The 20,539-nt window shown below is 47.2% G+C and overlaps 1 long non-coding RNA gene across 1 annotated transcript; it reads left to right on the plus strand.

Moving 5' to 3' along the window:
* Positions 1–797: 797 nt before the first annotated feature.
* LOC127024119 (uncharacterized) lies at positions 798–12,654 on the plus strand. Its single transcript, XR_007767522.1, has 3 exons — positions 798–1,090; positions 10,073–10,202; positions 12,451–12,654. It is a non-coding gene; the product is annotated as an uncharacterized LOC127024119 (long non-coding RNA).
* The last annotated feature ends 7,885 nt before the right edge of the window (positions 12,655–20,539 follow it).

A 20,539-nucleotide genomic window follows, 5' to 3' on the forward strand; every position in this document is an offset into this window, starting at 1 on the left:
GGCGACCGGCAGGGGAGGGCAGAGCGGCCGAGCAGGGTGGAGGCAGACATGCCTGGGATTTGAGCAATGCTCTGGGCTCTTCTCCCAGCAGTGGGGCAGGCGTGTTTCTGCCCAGGTGGGGGGCACTGACGCACGCGATCCTGAGTGAGTTTCCTGAGCTGCCTTACTTGGGGGGGTGGGGGGGGTGGGGTGGCTGAAAGCACCAGGGCCTTGCCCGTGCCAGAAAGTGGCGCTAGCATTATGCGGGATGCCTTTTCCGAGTAACGAACCTGGGGCGAAGGACGGGGTGGCCGTCCTGAAGGGCAGACAGACTCTGTAAACCCGAGCACTGGCAAGCAAAGACTCTCCAGCCAGCCCCTGGCAGCTCCCCGGCCCGCCCCGGCAGACCTTGCTGGCACTGGAGGTATGCGGGCAGAGCTGCTCACAGGGAAAACGGGGGACTTCTGGGGGATCTGTAATGCATAATAGGCCCATAGTCACAACAGCCGTGCGGCGGATGGGCAGGTAGTTACCTCTGCTTTGCATGTGTAGGCTTGCCGTAGTGCTTGCAAGATCCCCAGCATGCACGTACAGAAATAGGCGTGCTCTTGTGACTGTTCTTTGCATTTCGCAGCTTGGCTGGGTGCAGCTGCATTTTAGAAAATGCAGTGAATTCTTCCTCCTGTGCCTGACACAAAGAAGTGCAGAGCTCTCCACGCACTCGGAAATTGTTGAGCGGCAAGAAGCTACCGATAGTGATTGCTGTTCTTCCCAAACATATCCTTTGTCTTCTTTTTATTCCAGTAACTGTTTATTCCTGCAGAGTGATTTTCATGAACATCATTACTACCCTGTTGCAGCAGAAGCTTAATCTCTCTGAAACAAGAGCAGCTGAGTAGGAGTGAGTCACCCTCGTTCCAGTAAGGAAGCCCCTTCAGGAAGCCTCTCTAGCAATGATGTCCTGTGCAGCCCTGATCCGCCACCGACCTATTCAGCTTTAACAATGCTGACAGTGTGTAATACTGCCCCGGAAACCTTCAGAGATTGCTTGTCAGACATAGCCAGTGTCTCCAGTGCCCAGGCAGCTAATCTAGCAGCAGACAGATCTCGGGTAAGTAAGCCAAGGGAAAGGAGGTACCCTCTTGGCTGTAAATGGCAAGGGACCAAAAGGTGCGGGAGACGTTTCGTGAGCACCAATGGCAACCTGGAACACAGAAAATAAGAGACTGCGTCTGGGGATCTTAAAGTCCGCTGAAAAGCTGAGCTGCTAAAAACAATAGTGCTGCTGTAAGTGGCCTGGGGAGAGGGGAGGCTTCAAGGGCAGATTACAAGCATGAGAGCATAGTGAAACTGATGTGGAAGCTGCCACAGAGGAGGCAGCTTTTGAGCGATGTACTGAGCCTGTAACGGAAAGTGCTTGGTATACCACAAGCCTTTGGCCCCAGAACGATACACGTTTTTCAGGCTAGAGAAAGGGAGAAAGTGCATTTGCCATTAATTTTTAAATATAATGGAGTATTCTGTAGCAATAGGTAGTTTCTACTGTATAGGCTGTCTACAGCATGGAGTGGCCCACTGGCAGCCTTCTCACTGATAGGGCTGTCACAACAGGAGCACAGAGGAAAGGACTCGAAAATGTTTCTAAGGCACTGCTATAATGCTACAAAGAATGAAACGTTACTACACAAACTGCGCATTTCCATTGAAGTGCTCTGCTGCTACAAAATTATAGTTTCTTAGACCTGCATTTCAGTTTCTTTGGGCACAAGAAAATCCTACAGCTTGTGCTCCACTGGTGGCCAGGACATATTGTCTCTGTGGTTCCTGCTGGGGCCTGAGATGCAGCCCTCCAGGAGGAGGTAGGGTGTAGCTGCTGGGCTTATCTGGGACTCGGGGGATATGGATTTGGTTCCCCGTGCAGTCACAGGCCTCCTGTGTGCCCAGGTAAGCCACGTGGACCGCATTTGCTGAGGGGCTGAGCTTCTGTTGGAGCATTCCTGATTTCAGAGGGACTATGGTGGAGGGTTCCGGTCCTCCATATTAGATTTCTGCTTTGGTTCTCTTTTCATGTAACTCCCCTCCTTTCTGCTTTAGTCTGACCACTTTTATTTGGGTTGCAAAAGTCTTTGGGATAAGTATCTGAAGTGTCTGGCAGACACAAGGGGGCTGTCATCTTGCTTGGCTAGTACTGCAGTCGAAGTAACGAGTGGCAGAGGGAAGGAGAAGAGAGAGCTTGAGGTGTTGAGGATACCCAGGCTAGTGCTCCCAGCCTCCAGCTGGCTCCTGGCTCAGTTGGTTGCGTACCCGTGGCATGGCTTCTCTGCTGATCTGATAGTCTACCCATGGGTAATGAGTGAGACCCATGCAAGCTGCTAAGAGGACCCATCTTTGCAAAGTCCTATGAGTCCTTTGCAGCTCAGGAGATGTTGCTTCTGCCAGGTTACAGAGAACTCAGTGGAAAAGAAGGCCCTGGGCATGCTGCTTCTGCTTATCTGCAGCCCAGCTTGCACACAGCAGTCTGAACTTGGGCAGTGTGAGCTCTCTTGGGCTCATGCGGTGAAAGCAGAATGTGGGTGCCAAGAGGAGCAGCTCCTGTATTGCAAGGAGGGCTAAAACTGGTGTTCCTGCTCTCACCACCATAGGTTATGGGAGGGAGAAGTACTCCAGCCCTGTGCTCCTCTGCCGTTCTAGATGGGAGACTGCTAAGATCCTAAATGAGATGCTAAGATCCTAAATGAGAATGAAGCAATCCTTTCTGGATACTTTGAGGGAAGACGAAAGGACAAAGGGCATTCTGGCACTAAGAGGAAGAGAAAAAAGAAACTTGCTTCTAAGGATTCAACCCTTAAGCACAGTGACGTAGAAAGAAGGAGATTCTGTTTACGGAGGAAGTGAGAAAGGAAATTAGAGTGGGGGAGGAAGAAGCAGCTCGCCAACAAAAGCTTGTCCTTTGGGGCAGGGCAAAAAGGTAGGTCTGTTCCCTGGGGAGCTTGTCTCCCAGAAGCAGAAACCACCATCTGTGGCTGCATTGCCTGTGGCACTGGTGTGCTGCTGTTCGTGGGTCAGGCTTTGAGGAGGCCCATGTGTGCACGCATTCATGCCGCAGTACAGCCAGACCTGGCTTGCTTCCCTTGAATCTGTTCGTTCTTGAAGAGCTCAACTTCCTTGGAAAGTAAAAGATATGGTCGGGAAGCAAGCAACCTAAGACTTGGAGTGTGTCTTGGAAACTGGAAAATGTCCCGTGTTTTGTTCCTTCTGCTAGCGGGAGCCTGGAGAAGCTGGTTGGGTCTATGGCACCGTTCTGGCTGTGGATCAGCACATCTCCCAGACCTTCCGCCAAGCGCAGCATGTGTTAGTGCTGCCCCTGCAGCCCTCATCTCCCTGTCAGGTCTCAAAAAATTCCTTCCTTCATTTCATAAGGTCTTAGAGCAACCTCCCCATACCGCTGAGCCTGCTGGTAGCTTTGGACAGTGTATCTAATAAGCTGACAGCAGGGTAGCTGCACTGATGCTATCCACGAGAGGCTGCAAATCCTGTCTTAACCAAGCAGGCTGATATTTCACCTTCTCTGCATCAGCAATAAGCGTGGGATTGCTGCAGGGGATAGAGCAGAACTGAGAAGGGAAAACAGCAGCAGCAGTGACCGGAGTGCTGCGTAAAGTTACCTGGCCTGTCTTGAGCAACTGAGCCAGGACACCAGGAGCTGCCCAGCTGCGGCAGGGTGCCGCCTTCTGTCTGCTCCATGGCCGCAACCTGCAGAGAGAGGAAGGGAGGCAGACAGGTAGGTGCCATGACTTTCTGTTTATCCTGACCCTCTCCCAAGGGCTCGCTGTGGTTCCCTTCCTTCCTCTGCCCTGCAGGGGATGCTTTGGTTTTTTTACTTTGAAAATCTCACTGTCCTTGAATTCAGAATAGCAGCCAAGGCCAAGGATGCAACACCAGGGACAGAGCAGAAGGTCTCCTAGGTGTCTGTGACTGACGATGGGAATTTTTTTCCATTTCTTGCCCTTTCCACTCCTTGCCACAAAGATAGGCACCTTCCTCTGTTCTGCCCTCTTTCCTCTCCTGGGCATTAAGCACTAGAAAACACGTATGGGCCTTTGTATTGGAAAAGGCTGATAACTGCTGTAGCAAGTGGGATATAGCTGTCTCTTGTCAGCAGTATTAGACCTGATGCTTGTCTGATTTGGACTTGTGTGAACGAGCATGCAGAAAGTACCTTCAGTACCATGCAGATAATGCTATCAACTGCAGGGCTTCAGGTGCCTGTGCCACAGTGGGAGGGAATGAGGACAACATCAGCAACAATGTAGTGTTACAGAAGTAGCACCTATTATGTATTGTTTAACAGATTTTCTGCACAAGGCCAGAACTAATTTGCAGTTGAGCAGCAGAGGAGCTGTCTGCAGGCAGCTGGCTGGATTCAGGGGTGACTCAGCTTGCTAAGCATGTGTTCCCTCAGATCTAGTCATTTCCCGCCTCCTGCTTGACTTTTCTATCTTAGAAAAATATTTGAAGAACTAACTGAAAGTATGTGCTCAACAGTGTGATACAGGGTATGGGTTTCTGTGAACATCCTGGGTTTTCTCTTGAGAAAAGCAATATGGAAAGTTTGAAAAAAAAGTTGGATTAGTTTTTATTCTTTCTCTCTTTGTTTTCGTTTGCGGGGTAAGACTGACAATACGGAGCAAAAGCAACAGTACAAAAGGACAGAAATGGGAATTTGCCAATAGGGAACTGAAGCAAAATGTAACTTCAGCATTGATGATGTCATTTTTCAGATGAGAAGCGCTGAAAGGCATTCCCAAGCCATTACAAATGGTCTGCTCCTTACCTATCATGTATGCAGAGTCAACCCCATGTGTGAGCACTGCTAAGCAAGTCTCTGCCTGCGTTCCTGCAGTACCAATGTTTCTGCATTTGCCCGTGTGTGCCTGGAGTGTATCATCTCGTGGCTCTTTGGGCTGAGATGCTCTAGAGCTCTTTCCCAGGCAGTTAAAAGGAAACTTGTCTGTCCTTCCAGGAAGAGATCAGGGAAAGCAGTGGGAGATTTTGAACACTGATTGCTTTCTTTCCACACCTCTGTGCAGACAGGCAGCTCAGGACATAACCTTTGCCCTTGGCCACACCAGCTAGCAGAAGTTTCCCGGGCCAGGGTCTTTCCATGTGGAAATGTAGTGGGGTAAGAATGAAACTTGTCTGACTGCAGAGAAGACAGTTACTGATCATAAAACCACCTTTTGATGGCCAGTGTGATTTTTCACAAGAGCTGGCTCCTTAGTGTTTTTCATCGTAGGTAAAAATATGTCCCTGTCCAATGAGTGCAAATGGGCTTCTTGCACCTGTAAGATGCCCTCTTCCTGCAGGTTAGGAAGGATTTGAAGGCTTCTGTAGTATCTAGCAATATCTCAGTGGCGATGTTCCACTGATCTTTGCTCCAGCAGAATTAATATTTGCTTCATCTATTTTGAGATGAATAAGAAATTCCAGCAGCTGCCATCTCAGAGGAGTACTGCAGAAGGGTATGGTTAAAATCCAGCATTATGTTGAACTCTTGGGATTGCCAGGCAAGGCGTCTCTCTACTAATGATGACATTTTTAAAAACACTCTGAAGGTTTGATCTTGGTCCCATTGGGCATTTTGCCATAGATCTTAATGGCTCTGTGGCTGATCTCTTAATCTCTAATGCACCTGTGCAAACTTGACAGTTTATTGCAATTTCATGCTTTTTGGAAATCGTCTCACACTAATGCCATCAGAGAGAGCAATTTTTAAGGTCATTAGCTCAGGACATAGCAAATAAATAGTGAGAGAAAACAATCTGTAAATGTCATATTTGTTTAACACACAAAGTAGCTCCTGAAGAGCAGTTATCCTTATGTCTAGAGACAGCATGAAAATTACATTCTGTGGCTTGAAAATGTGGGGCTGTTGGAAGTGAGAAGAGTACAACATGGTTGTTTATCTTCTCTACTCTGTTCTCTATCTCCTCATTGTTCCCCATGCACACATCTGTTTGTTTGACTTTTTACTCACCAATATCTTTAAATTCTTGGACTGCAGACCAGCACTAAAGGCCTAACCAAAGAACTTCAGGTTCTGCTGCTGAGCTTTGATAACAGTGTTTTTTGCTCTGAGGATAAGTAATACTTTTTAGCTGCTATTCCCAATAAAAGGAATTGGGGTAAGTGGGAAGAGTTATCCCTTCTCCACATCAGTAGAAAAGACACAGGCCCACTAATGTAACCTGATGTAAATGCTTTCCCAGCCAAAAAAGGCAGAAACAGGTGAAACCTTTATCACTTGAATCAGGTCTGTTCTGTCAATAACTACACTTAAAACTGACTTCCAAGTTTAGCAGTGTTTTGCTTGTGGAGGCAAGCCTGAACCCATGGCCACAAATGGGCATTAGGGCAGGAAAATCAGTAGAAAGGCACATAGATATTCCCTTTGCTAGGGGTTAGATGGGGGGAACAAGAGGAATGTGGGCAAGGGGACTGTAAGCCCCCTGCCCTCCTGTGTCCCCATCAGCTCTGCCTTGTGGGGTGCATTTACTATGCAGTGTGATGGGGAGAGGCCACCCAGCCCAATCGCTGCTGGAACATCAGCATCTGTCTGGCTCTTTGCCACAAGTATTTGGTGGTCACTGATACATTTTAATTTGGTCTAGAAAAAAGCTTCCCTTCAGGTGGTCTTCCAGCTGCCCTGAAGAGGATCTCTGAAGATCAGAATAGTGGTGTCACCACAGCTTCAGGGCACAGCATGGTTTTGCCAGTAAAACCTTCTCCTGTGGCCCATATTGGTCCCTTCCAACAAGGCAGTGTGTCACCACCGTGAAAGCAGCTGGGAGCACTGGCACACTCTTAATGGCCCGTGAAGGTGGTCTTAGTCAAGACCTCTTCTGCTTTTCCCTGGGTGCATGAAAGCAGGGCATGGTATTGTGTTACGATTCCCTGAATAAGAGGCTTCGTCCTCCTCTGTCCTCCATCTACCCTTACTCTCCTCCATTCTCAGCACAGGATACACTCTCCAGCAGTACCAGAGCATCTGCTTATGGGGCAGCACAGATTCACAGATTTAAAAGAAACCCTGACTTCTTTCTGGGTAATTTTTTTGAAATTTGAGGGAAGTCACTTACAATGGCTTTCCCATTGGTGAAACTAAAAGTGGGGGACCAAACCCTCAGCTCCTGAGGTGGATATTTAGTAAATACTCACACTGCCCTACTTTAGGCATCTGAGTTGATAGGTTTGTCAGCTCTCCAAAGACTGACTGTAGCCTCAAGTGAGTCATTGAAAGCACGCAAGTGTTTCTTGGTTTATGCTGAGTATACAGGCAGTTGGACCTCCTAAGGCAGCGGGTGGATTAAATAAGCTTGGTGTCCAAGATAAATGGGGTGAAATACACATTTCTTTATGTGCTACAGGAACACCAGGCTATCAGCAAGCCCAGATAAGCTTCAGTAATGAATAATTATTACAAGGCATTGTGTCACACTTCGGTTAAGCATGACAAGAATTTCCCCAATGTAAGAAGATGTCAATGTTGCTGAAAGTATGTGCGGGTTTTTTTGCTTGCTTAAAATATTTGTTTGTTCATTCTGGAGAAAGTTAACACTGTAAATTTACATTCTACAATGTAAACGTTAGTCCGCTAGCTAGTTTTTCTTTTCGGCCAGGTTTCTTTAAATATTAACACATGTTTAATGGTTGCTTCATTTGTTACACTTTTATACATTCCTTTAATTAATCTTGTAACTCAGCAGGGCAGTAGAGGCTTGAAGTGGGGCTTTACTCCCGTTATGATGACGTCTGTTTGCTTTTATCAAGCCCAGTGACTCAGTTTCAATTGATTTGTACATCCAGAGTTTCAGCCACGCTAGGGTATAGATGCATTTTCAAATAAAGAGAGACAAACTGAAGTGAATATAGAAATGCTGTCAGATGTTTTGTCATGCTAGAGGATTTGGTGTCTTTGAAAACTCAGCTTCTCTAAAGGGCTTAAAGTTTTGTCCGGTGGAAATGTGAAATGCCAGGATTTGCTGTCCAAGTGGCAGGTGCAAGATGTCGAAACCTTCTGGATGTTTAATGACCTGACACTCTGCCATAACTCACATCAGCAGTAATCCAGACATTCCCGCCCAAAATGTGCAGTCGATCAGCACTAAAGAAACAGCAAAAACTGTGTCTTCCGCAGGCAGGTTGTTTCCACTGTGGTGGGGACTGTGCAAAGAGAGCGGCAGCTGTATCAGGCAAAATCACAACCCATAAGCCAGAATCCCGTCTCTAGCAGGAAACACCACCAGATGCTCTCAAGGAAAATGCTGAAAATCTGGGGAATAGGTATGTTTCTTAGGAAGATGAGGGGGATGGGACACTTCTTCCTGACCCCATTGTTTGCTCTGATCTGTACTCTGAAGCATGAGCTGGCCCCTTGGGCGTTCTTGGCCACTGCCTTGTGCTCTGGCAGCAGAAGGCACTGCAGCATCTCTCCTGCCCTGTAACACCCCCTACCATCATGCCCGATGCGAGGGGTCAGCCTGACCCATGGTTTGTGCTGCATTGCCCTCAGCAGGGCCTTGCTGAGTCCTGCTGGGAGGCACACGGTCCCTGCCTGGGCCCTCCTCCATCACACGGCAGGGTGGCTCCGTCCCATGACCTGGTGGTGGACCAGCTCTCTCCCTTACAGGGGTATTGTAGATGCTAAGGAAGCTTGTGTGGATCCAGGAGGAGGTTGGACAAGCTCGTGAAGGAAAATCCACTGAGCGCCACCAGAAGGGTTGTAGACACTGCAGCTGGCTCAGGAAATCCCTGAAACACAAGTGGTTGTAGGGCATTCAGGAGAGGCATCATATACAGTTGCCCTGTTCATGGAGAGCAGTGTCTTTGGCAGCACTGCTGACTTCAGTGGTGGACGCCCTCGTCTCTTCACCTCTGCCTCACACTGAGGCTCGCCTGCCTTCTGTTGTGCTGCCCACCTGCTTTTGGCCAGTGCTGTCAAGCAGGTGGGACACCTGAGCTGGGTCAAAACCCAAGGAATCTTTGTTGTGTTTTTTTTTTAATTACTTTTCTGCTGGATCCATTCCCTCAGCCAGTTCAAAACCTGGCCCCACAGACAGCGGTGCTAGGTAGTGTGAGGGAATGACAGAGGGGACAAGAAGAGAGGGCAATGTTAATTGCCTGAGCCAGTGTTGCTACTGATGGCTTTATATTGTGAAACCATAGCCTGTTAGTCCTGGTGTTACTATGCCCACAGGAACCTTTGCAGCTAAAACCTCAGCTGATGGCAACAGCTCTCTGGTAAAGTTAGGAGAAGTGTGCTAATTTGTATCAGCAACAAGTAATTTTAGAGAATATCCCATGGCTCCAAATACTCCACATCAATCCTACCCCGCCTGTGAACGCGTTGCTGTCCCGTGGCAATGAGTTCTGCAGGCTGCCGGACCTGTGCTACAGTCTTTGTAGTCATACAGGCACAGATCTGAAAAAATATTTTCTCTTTCTCACAGTTCACATTAATAAAGCTAACAAAACCCAGCATATCCACTGGCATTTTCCCAGGTTTGAATTCAAGGTTTTTAAAATGCCTGGGATTTTTTTTATTTCTCTGTTAGGAAGACAAAATATATACCTATATATGTATATGCATATGTATGTATGTATATGTATATAACTGCTGAGAAGAATAATTCCTGCAATTGTAACAATTTTAAGCAAGAAAAGGTTCTATGAAAAGCAAAGAACACATCAGTCAAAGAAACGCTGGTATAAAATAATTGCGGCAGATTCCTCTGTGTGCTCTGATTGCTGTGCAGCTTTCCGGGAATTCAATATAGCCATAAACCCAGCTTATGGATGGCAGCTTATGGCTCAGAGCAGTGGCTCCGAGTGTGTAGTTGGATCAGTAAATTTGTCCCTATATAAAGCAGAGATTTTTCAAATGCAGAGTGGAGCCCCCTGCTGCTTGTGAAGCCTTTCTATCTGTCCTGTGAAGGCTGCAGCAATCAATACCTGACAGCAATCATATATTTATTGTGTATCTTGTCTATTGTATATTGCATATATTCTCTATTGTATATCTCCCCTTCTGCAGCCTGACATCCCATGATTCATTGACCCTTTGGGGCAAAATCTCCCTTTGGAAGTGAAGCAGCCTTCTGTGTCTCCAAAATCACCAGTCACTCTGGAAACCTGAGAAATAGCTCACTGAAGAAAACACAAATGTAGGTCTGATGTATTTTTTACACCTGAAAACCCCAAACCAAGCAGCCGCTTGCTGGCTTGCTGTAACAGCGACGGGCACAGTGGAGGGGGACAGGGTGGGACTTACTTCCTGGCGGTACATTCCTCGCTGAATTATGGGCCTAAGGCAGAGACCTCATTTTCTCCAGATGACTCTCAGGAAATACCCTCCCCATCAGCTATTATTGCCTAAATAATAGGGAGGGAAGTGCAACCTACTTGAGCAATATCTGAGGTACTCCATAGGGCACATCCCAAATCTGGTGTTGGGCAAGGCTGCTAGGACAACTGATTATAATGTCATTCGGTGGGCGTATACGGTTCTCTTTTTGCCCCAGAGTTATGAGGTCATGTGGAAAAATACAGATGCTTGTTTAGAAACAGGTAACTTGCTGAAAAGAAACATTACAAAATCTCTTCCTAAGTATGGGCCCGTCCTGTCAGCATTCGTGCATACATTTAACTTCAATAATGGGGCCTCTAGGTAGGAAAACATGTGTACAAATGTTTGCAGGATTAGAATCTTAAATGTTAAGTTTCCAGAAAGTCCAGTCCAGGAAGGGAAAAGCCTATCGAGGGAGAGGTCTGCTGGGATTTGATTTATGAACAGGACATCCTGCTTAGTTCTGAGATCTTGCAGATACGATTCTAGTGAGACTGCTGGGTTATTGTGATGGCAAAGAAAAGGAGCTCACCCTCTCCCTTGTCTGCCAAAGGCACTCAAACCTGTCTGGGCATCGTATCAGTGCTAAACATTTGGCATTCTTTATCACATTTCATCACCACTGTTTACTAAGCGATGTTAAAAATGCATGGCATGTGTGCAGCTCCATGCAAGCAGACTGACATGTCTGTCGTTAATTAGCAAGTTGCATGCTGTCATTTGTGCAGTTAAGCTCAGGGTTGATTCCATGACCTAGCCACAGAAGACGACTGTCCAGAAAGTTGGGGCAAAAGGCAGAGGAGAGGTAGAGCTCTAAAGAGCATGTTTCCCAGTTCTTCTGGATCACTGCAGCTGTATCTACATTTTCCACAAGCTGTGGTATGGGTCTCGCTCAGCTTGTGCACTCAGGTTGCCTTTCTGTGGGAACTAGGGTGCAATGGGGATGAGAGAAAGGATGTTTCACTCCCACATCATTCTCTAGTAGGAGATAAGAGACATCCAAGACATGCTCTGGGGCAGTGATGTTGGCACATCTTCTGTTACTCGAGTGAGTCAATCACAACAAAGAGGCTTTAGAAAGCTGCTTTGTTCTTGTTGCCTTGGATGCTGGTGCTCAGCTCAAACCACTGAAGAGCTAGCTGCCAGTGGCTGCCTGAAACTGTCCTCCGGTTTTAGCTGGAGTTGCAGTACTTCAGCACCTCAAGCTACTTCTCTGCTACTTAATTAAATGGTGCCAGGGCACATTCCCAGACATTAAGACTGAGTCATCTATACTGTTAAATTGTTAGGATGTCCGAAGCACGTCTGTGGTCCTTCAGATGTTTCCCAGGCATGGCTTGGAAGCCAGTGCAGCTTGGAGACTATTCTCGGTAGACATTTGAGATGAAACTGCCTTGTTTTGGCAGATAAGAAACTTCAATAGTCTGGAAGTGGAGTATCTCATGCTGGCTGGCCTTAGTGCCAGAGGACAGACCTGGGCATGTCTGACACACTGCTACGGACATAGCCTGGGTGTCTCCAGCTGCCTGTCCTTACGATAGAAGGCTCTTTTATTTACAGGGAGGTTACAAAGGATTGCACAGTGCTTTAAAAGTCAGTGCTGGAGCTGGCTGTTCAACTGAATATAATACAGTGTAGCTTGGTGGGAGCTGGTAAGGAAGGAGGTGGGTAAACTCGTATGGCTTCTTCCTCATAGATGAAGGAAGGAAGTGTCTGAATTAGAAATGGGTAAGCTGTGTTTACCTGTGTTTCCTTCTGGCTACACCACTGACAAAGCTAACTTTTTACCTTGTTTTTTTCCTGATATGTTACTTACTCATCTCATTCCTTTATATGGCCCCAAGTCCCCACAAACTAGTGCTGAATCTTGTACTTTGTTGGACATTGCAGAAAATCTCAAGCCCACCCTGTTGTCAGTGGACAATGTGTGCATATTATGAGGGGTAATTCATCCAGCTGCAGATTAACAGAAGAGTCCTCCAGGCAGAGTTTCCTCCCTACCTTGTTCATTACTTTGTCACTGGCTGAATCCCTGCAGTTCATCTTGGTGCTTTGTCATTTTACAGGGAGTCATGGCGCTTCACTTTTACCTCCAGACAAAGGGAAACCGAATCAGAAACCCCAGGCAGATGACTCACAGCCACGCTCGTGGAGCAGATGATAGATGTCCAGTTAGCTGCATCATCTCCAGAATGAAGAAGCTCTGGGTGGGTCTGGCTACCCACGGCTTTCACTTGGAAACCCCCCATTTCTAACCTTCTAAGTAGCCGCGAAGGTATGTGGGGCTGCTAAAATTAAAACAGTCTGACCCCAGGAATGGGACGGATGATATGACAGCTGCGTGGCCTTTGAATCGGTTGTTAATCTAACGAAGGGTGATTTAGCTCTGCCAGTCACATGTATACATCGCAGCTGCAGCAGCACCTATTGGAGATGTGATCAGAGAGCCACCCTGCTGTGCAGGGATCCCTGCTCCCCCTTCCCTAGGGCTGTCTCCAGCATGGGCACAGCCTCAGCTGCGGGGCCATGTGTCCGGGAGGTGGCAAATCTGGGTTTAGAGCACTTTGTCCTGGGCAAAAGAACACTGCAGCCATGTGACACAAAGTGCTTAAGAGGAATAACGTTTCTTGGCTAAATCAGAGACGTGTGAAAAATTCAAGCTGGTGTGTTGCACTGCTCTGTGCCTACATGGCTCTTGACTCTTCCCCACGATTTTGCTCCGTCATCCTATCTCCTTTCCCTTCTCAGTTCTCCAGAGCCATGGCCCCAGGTGTGGCCCCCTCTTTTAAGCAACTTTGTGCTCATACACACCTTCTTTCGCTCAGATGCTCCCCTGACTCGGATAATTCCTTGCTCCCAGCTGTCTTGTGCCAACCTCCTCTGCAGCCAGCAACTCGGCTTGTTGACACTGAGCAGAGTTCCAGCACCCAGCCTGCTCTCCTGCCGCTTGGCCTCGTTATACCCAAACTCTGGAAAAGTGTCTGCTCTGAGGAAGCGAATGCAGGCACAGGTGTGCAACCCACCTTTGCTTTTTAAGCTCTGAATGGAGTTTCACGCAGTGAAGTGGGATGGGGCAGGTCCTACCGGGTGGGCCACATACATAAAAAAACCTCTGTCCCCAAAAGCTGATGCACCGGACAGAGGGTGGATGAGAGGACAAGCTGTGGTGTCGGCATCGGAGACGGGCAACTGAGACGCAGAGGGCTCAACTGTCTTCCCTAATCTCATGCAGGGAGTCCATAGCAAATTTAAACACCAACTCAGACTTCCTTTGTCTGGGCCCCAGCCACCTAAGAGCAGCTTTTGGTATGATGAATGAGGAGAAACCCCAGCACATGTGCCTTATCAGCTGGCTCTGTCTGGGACACGGTGGTGAGGCTGGTTCCGTACCTGTGCGGAGCATCCTGGAGGAGTGCGGATGAGAGCTGGTGTGGGCTGGGTGGGAGGCAGCAGGCACTGGGAAGGGTGCATGTGACTGGTGACAAGCAGAGGAGCTGCCCCCTTTTTGCTCACAAGCAATTTCAAGTTCACTTTGAAGCGGTCTGCAAGGTTTTGAGCAGTTTTGGCCAGCTTCTGAGGGGAAACTTGGTGTCTGCCAGTGGAGACTCCAGAAGTGAAATAACATGCCTGATGATAGCAAACCTCATGAGACAGATCCTCTGTGGGTGTAAATCAGCACCGTTCCCTCGGTCCCATTTAGAGCTATGCTGGCTTACAGCCTGTGCTCCCAGCCGTCCTCCCAGGCAGTAAGAAGCACTGGAACAAATTCAGGTGTAATTGCTTCTCACAGAAAAAACTGTAAGGAAAGGCAGCTTGCTTAGTGAGGATAAATCTAGGTCTCATTGTTTTCTTTTCCTTGAAGGAAAGCAGAGTTATGATGCAAAGGCAGAAAGACAGGAATGCCATAAAACAAGCAAACAAAGGTGGAAAGGTTTGCCATCTCATGGCCTTTTCTTCCTACATCCTGCTGCCATGTAGCAGCTAGCAAAATGGACTTGAAGAAAACCTGAGGGAATGGCTGCATGAACAGCCTTTTAAAGAACCTGGGCTAGTTCTCATCATTATGTTGGGTTTTTTTCACCAGTGCCACTCCACTGATTTTCACTGCAGTGACACAGCTGTAAAACATGCTTAATGTAGTGGAGAATCAGACCTTATGTATCTAAATTTGTTTTTAAGAGCTGTGCTTTTCTTACAGGGAAAAAGAAGTGCCTGGAGTTTAAAGGTAAGCTCCAAATCTTCACCGCACCGTGAAGATTTGCAGATATAAATCCCATTTAGATGACTTTTTATAAAACACTGAAGTACTCCACAGCAGCAGGATTTAACCTTGGGATGTTCACTTGCTGTAATGTGATTAATGAGCCTTTCCCCATGCATAGCAGATATCTAAGCAATTTTTTGTATATGGAAGTGGAGCGATTGTCCGGCTTTACGCAAATGAGGAGCTACTTCAGTGTTTGCCCTGTGAAGAGACTTCAGTTTCAATGGGCTTCAAGATTGCACTTTTGTGTGAAGTGGAACTGTGATCTTTTTCCAATGAGTGTTGCTATGCAGGGCCAATTTGTGACGTCCATTATTCTAAAATAAGTAACTTCTGCACAGCAGAAATATGCTCCACTTGCACTGCTAATCTGTCTCTCACACAAAGGCGTGTTTGGAAGAAAAGTTATTTATTGCAAGTAATAAATGCAGGTTCTCAAAAGCATTTATAACTTAGTTTCCAGAGTCAGAGCACTCCAGTTTGAAATAATTTCCTTTCAATTTTCTATATTTTCAATCTCTTTCCTGGCTGTTTTAGACCATATATTGCATACTTAATTATACTCCGAAGGAGAATCTCAGCCACTGAAAATGGAATATACTTAGCAAAATTCTTCATGCAAGAATCTGTTCTTCAGGTATCAACTATTGCCTGTTATAAGAGAGGAAACACGGCGCTCTGTTAAATAAGCATGTTATGTTGAAGTCTCCTGCCTCACCTTTGCAAATGGTTATAGATCTCATCTGTGTAGTTTACAAGCTCTTCTCAGTCATTGGTGTAACAGTCCTTTGAATGTCCTCTGGTGGAAAATGGAAACTGTAGTTAACGCTTACCCGGTTTGTCTGAAATCACAGAGGAGAGCCAGGGTGCCGTGGGATTTGAAACCAGCTCATCTGTGGTTTTATACGGTATCTTTCCCTCTAGATAAGCTGCATCACTGTAAGAGCAGAGCGGTTTAAATTCTTCCCAAAAGGACCCAGAAACCTTAATTTCATTAGAAACCGTGAGTTACTAGCTATTGAAGACTCCACTTACCTGAGGAGTTCATAAGTTTTTTTGAGACTGTTCTCAAGAAGGTAAAATGCAAATATATCAATATTGGGAAGGGTTCATAGGGTTAGTTTGGCATTTCTTTGTGGCTTTGGCCATCAGGTACCATGGGACTGGGAAGTGCAACTGAATAACTCCACGGCAGCAAAAAACCGAGTGGTTTGCACTCCTGTTTTACTCCTGTGTGAGGCTGGCTAAGAGATCCTGACCCTTTTTGCTCCCCTAGCAGCAGCTGGCTGTGGCTGTGCAGCTACACAGCTCTTGCAGTGGGACAAGGGCTGACTCCATCCTTGTTGTGCAAAGAGTTTGCATACAGGATGAAGTACAGCTGCATCCCTCTCTTGTTTAATAATCACAAACAAATTTATAGCCGTCCGAGTAGGTATGCAAATAATTAGCAAAGTGGAAAAGAATGTTTATAGCAAATAATTCATCTGCTTAAAATCCCTACCTGTCCGGTATGTTAGGCTTAGTGATGCCCTTATAGAGTGGGAGGAACTGCAGGCGTTCCTGTCATCTCTCTGCCTTTGGAGGAAGGGAGAAGTTATTGTTCAAAGTGGGGGTTAAACCACTGTTCCAAGGTCACACGAAATCTCTGGCAGTACTGGAAATACCACATTTCCCTCTCATTTTCAAAATCCTTCCAGGATTTCATCCTTTCTGGCAGACTGTGTTAGTCAAAAGAGTTTTCTCCTGTTGTCTGAAAGACCTTCTGCTTGACAGCTCTGTCCTCTGAGGAAACATTTCTTCATAACAAGTTTGCCTTGAATTGGTTTGGCTTGATTTTCATTTTTTTCTTGTAGCCCACAGAAAAACTTTTACCCTGGTGTAACTAGTTTTCACGAACTTCCCTATAAAATGCAGGGCAAGCTGTGTTGACTGCTCCCTCTGGGAGTGGAAAATGAAAGACAGCCTGTCCCTTAGCAAGGTGTAAAGCCTGTGTGGGACCCTGGTTCAGCAACTGAGTTCACTGAGTGAACCCGCACACGCATCAGGCACTGGGCTGTATGCTGGGAGCTATACGTAGCGGATCATGGAGTATGAGTTTGCCTGTGCAGCCATTTCTGAGGCATCGGTGCATTGCTGTTTCAGCCTATTTTAACTGTGTGACACGTTGCATGGCTAGCATGTGTTATTGCCAAGTACAGTTATACTTACATTGCTTATGGAGGCTGCTAATTTCCTCTGGAAGACAGAGCTTTCTGGGGATCTTTCCCTCCTCAGCAGTCAGGCTGCTCTAATCACTTTTTAAAGGGAGACTGCGAAAAGCTGTGAGCTAATCTGTAAAGTCATGGCTCGCTTCTCTTTCACTTCCCTCCTCAGGGTGTCTCCAATATGAAGCTGATATTTATGTATATGTAATGCCTGTGGCCTGGGGGGGGGGGGGGGGGCACTCCTAAGTGAGTCAGGAATTTGTTGTGTGCCCAATTAGCACACTGCAGCCATGCCTGCTCAGTCCTGCCACCCCCAATTTCCATCTATGCCACTGGGAACAGAGAAGAAAGCTCTTCGCCTGGTGCTGTCACAACTAATACGCTGGCCAGACTGGCTGCATCCAGGAAGACAGGGGATGCCACCCCTCCCCAGGGCTCCTGCCATCTCTTGGGGAGCCGATCAGCACCCATGCTGACGTGGGCACCTGGGAATGACACAGAAGACAAACCTCACTGGGGTAACTGAAAAAAAAACACTTTAGGCAACATACTGTGGTCACTGATTGTCCCAGGAGTGGTTTGAACCCAGCGAGAGGAGGCTCCACACTCCCCCGTGAATATCTGCAGAGCTGTTGAATTCTCTCATGCTTACAAAGTTTGTAGATAACTCACCAGAACTTTTTTGGGCTTGTTCTGGAGGCTGGCAATCCAGCTACGCTTCCAGAAAGCTTGAACTCTTACTTTCGGGTTGAGCTAGCAAGTATAAAGGAGGGTTCAAGTTAGTTTACTGATCCATAAAAGAGGTGCTTTATTTTTTACAGCTATATATGTGTGTGTGCATGCGCGCACATATATATAAAGAAGAAATATGGGCTGTTCCCTTGGCCTCATCCCACTTTCCATGAAAAGAAGTGTTCCCCTGGAAGCTGTAGCCATTCACGTCTCGCAATCTGCCACCTGTCAAAGCAATTTGAGATTTACTAGTGACAACTGAGTGCTAATGTCTGCCATCCTTGCCCTACAAATAGCCGATGCATTCCAAGTCCCACGGCCCTTGGCCTTTACGTCAGCTCTCCTCCCCAAGATTAGTTCAAACTCACCCAGTCACCCAGTGGCCATTTGGAGTGATTCACTCTTAGAAGTACATATCTTTGACACTCACTAAAACTTCAGGGGGAAAATGAGTCATTTCACATTATAGAAAGTCATATCTTGCCCTTGGTATTTCTATGTATACATGAGTGATAATCATTTATTTTTAGATAAGTTTCTCCAGTATAAATGCTGCTTCCTTTGATAAAGGTTGTCTTGAGAGCCACATGCTAATATTCTGCTTATTGCACAAACACTATGGGAGATTATTTATTTATTCATGCATTTGCAGCAGTGCAGTTGAATGAGAGGGAGCTACAGCAGTAGCTGATTGCTGGGAGTCAGCCTGCAGACAGGGTCCCTGTTGCTAGGCTTATCTGCCGAATATGTGTTCAATAATGCAGTAAAATCATCCCCTTTCTGGCATTTGCTCGCTGTTTGAATCACTTGGGTCTGCCTCCTGGACTGTCTGGCGATGACTGTTTTCAGGAGGAGCCATTAGACAAGGTATTTGTCACGGTGTCCTGGAGGAGATCTTGGCACTGGCTAACCAAGACCAAGCAAACGGATAAAGCAGAGCCTTGGGCCTCATTAGGTCTTGTCACCCTCCCAAAGAACCAAACCATTCAACATGGCAGTTGTGGGTGGATGTGGTTTCGGTCCAAGCGTACCGTTGTGCCTGTGCCAACCACAGCAGATCTGTTTTGGGACCTGTGGCAGTTTTGAGACATGCCAACCCTGATATTGCACCCAAGTACTTCAGCTGCAGCACCCTGTGGATAACAGCCTCACTTTTTTTGTAGAAAACACAGCAGCACTCCTGCCTTGGGGTCATCTGGCCTCGCCTCACCCAGTTTCACCCATGGCAGGTCCATCCCCTGCTGAGCTTGCATGAGGCGGGCAGCACGAGTCCCTTGGCAGCTCCTGAGGGGCTCCGGCTCTCAAGCAAGCACAAACCTCTGCCGCTTTCTCGAGACATCTCCGGAGAAGGGCAGGGAATACGATCTGGCCGTGAGAGGCATTTCAGGGCCCTGCCTGAAGGGAAGTGGGACAACTTTCTACCGCACTTAAATGTCTTTAAAAAAAGTCTCTTGAGTTTTATATACATATGTGTGTAAATGTATGTTTATATTATAGATAACGTGCAAACTGATATTTAAAAATCCAAATGCATAGCTATGTGTCCCAGAGGGGAAATGTACAAATTGTTGAGATTTTGTTCGCTGCCCCCCCAAGCTGAAGATGATTGGATGCAATTCCTTACTGAAGCAGCTTTCAGCCCAGTCATTAATGAATCCAAAATAACAGCAGCCTTTACATCAGGGGCTGTGTGTGGCTCAATAGCCGGACGCTGAGTGCCTGGGGGTGTTCAGTGCTCCCCCGTGCCCAGCCGGCCCCTCAGCAGCCTCTCTGGAAGCAGGGGTCAGTCCTGCCAGCTGCGGTGGCAGGACCCTGTTTCACAGCCTGCAGCGGGGGACATGTTCTCACGGTTTCGAAGCTTGGCCCCCAGGTTTTGGGCTGTATCCCTTGCAGAGGAGATGCACAGTGTCCTTCGGCATGGAGGGAGGGAGCAGGAGAGGAAGCTGAGCAGTGCAGGCAGCGTGCGTCGCCTGTGAGCCATTCCTGTCTCCTCCTGGGGCAGCGCGGTCAGCCGAGCTGTCTCCTGTGCCAAGCTTGGCCCGTGCCTTTCTCATTTGAGCCTCCTGCCCTCTAGCACACATTTTGGGGGGAAATCCCAAGTGCCTTTGCCCTTCTGTACAGACATGTTTTTCCCTCCCCACTCCTCTCCTGGCTCTCCTCTGGCCTCCAAGGCCAGAGTTCGTCCCCGCTCTGGAGCCGCTCTTCAGGTCTTATTCCCCAGGACAGGCATCCAAGAGGCAGCTCCCAATGCACCCAATAAAACCTGGTCCAAACTGTGACTCTCCCTCCTTCCCATCCTCCAACAGTTAAATGTAATTTGGGATATAAACTATCCAGACTAAAGAGATATCTGAGATATTTTACTGTCATGCTGGCTCCTAAGTTAAATAAACACTATAAATCGTGGAGCCAGATTCAGCTCTGACTGAACTTTCACATCAAGCTTTAGTTTGATGTTGAAATAAGGTGACATACCGATTTCAAGAGTACTGACTTATCCCCTATTGGTGTTTATGTAAAGAGAGTTCAGCTCATGAACTTCACTTTGCATCGTGGAGATACTGCCAACGTTACTCAGAGTGGTGTTTTCCTGCTCTGTCTTGCACTGTTCACCAAATGTTCAGAGGGAAAATGGGTCTCAGACAGCATCTGTGTAGGAACTGTTTGAGCACAGATGTTATATCATTTTGGCTCAGGGTGACAGAACATAATTATAAGAAAACGTTCTAAGTAACAGGCTCATTGTCTGCTCTATTTAAAATAATTTCTGGCAAACGATCCTATATCACAGGCAAAAGACCAGCCATCTTCTTATGGCAGAATAGATCTGTGTACTGAATATGCATCGTAAGGATATAGGACCTGAGTGAGAATCAAGTCTGCAAGATGTCTGTCCACTTACAGTGAAGCTTTGTTGCTACCTTACAGAGAAAAGAAGGAAAACCAAGAGAAAAG

The sequence above is a fragment of the Gymnogyps californianus genome, chromosome 1 (genome assembly GCF_018139145.2).
Source record: "Gymnogyps californianus isolate 813 chromosome 1, ASM1813914v2, whole genome shotgun sequence".
NCBI classification, from domain to species: Eukaryota; Metazoa; Chordata; class Aves; order Accipitriformes; family Cathartidae; genus Gymnogyps; species Gymnogyps californianus.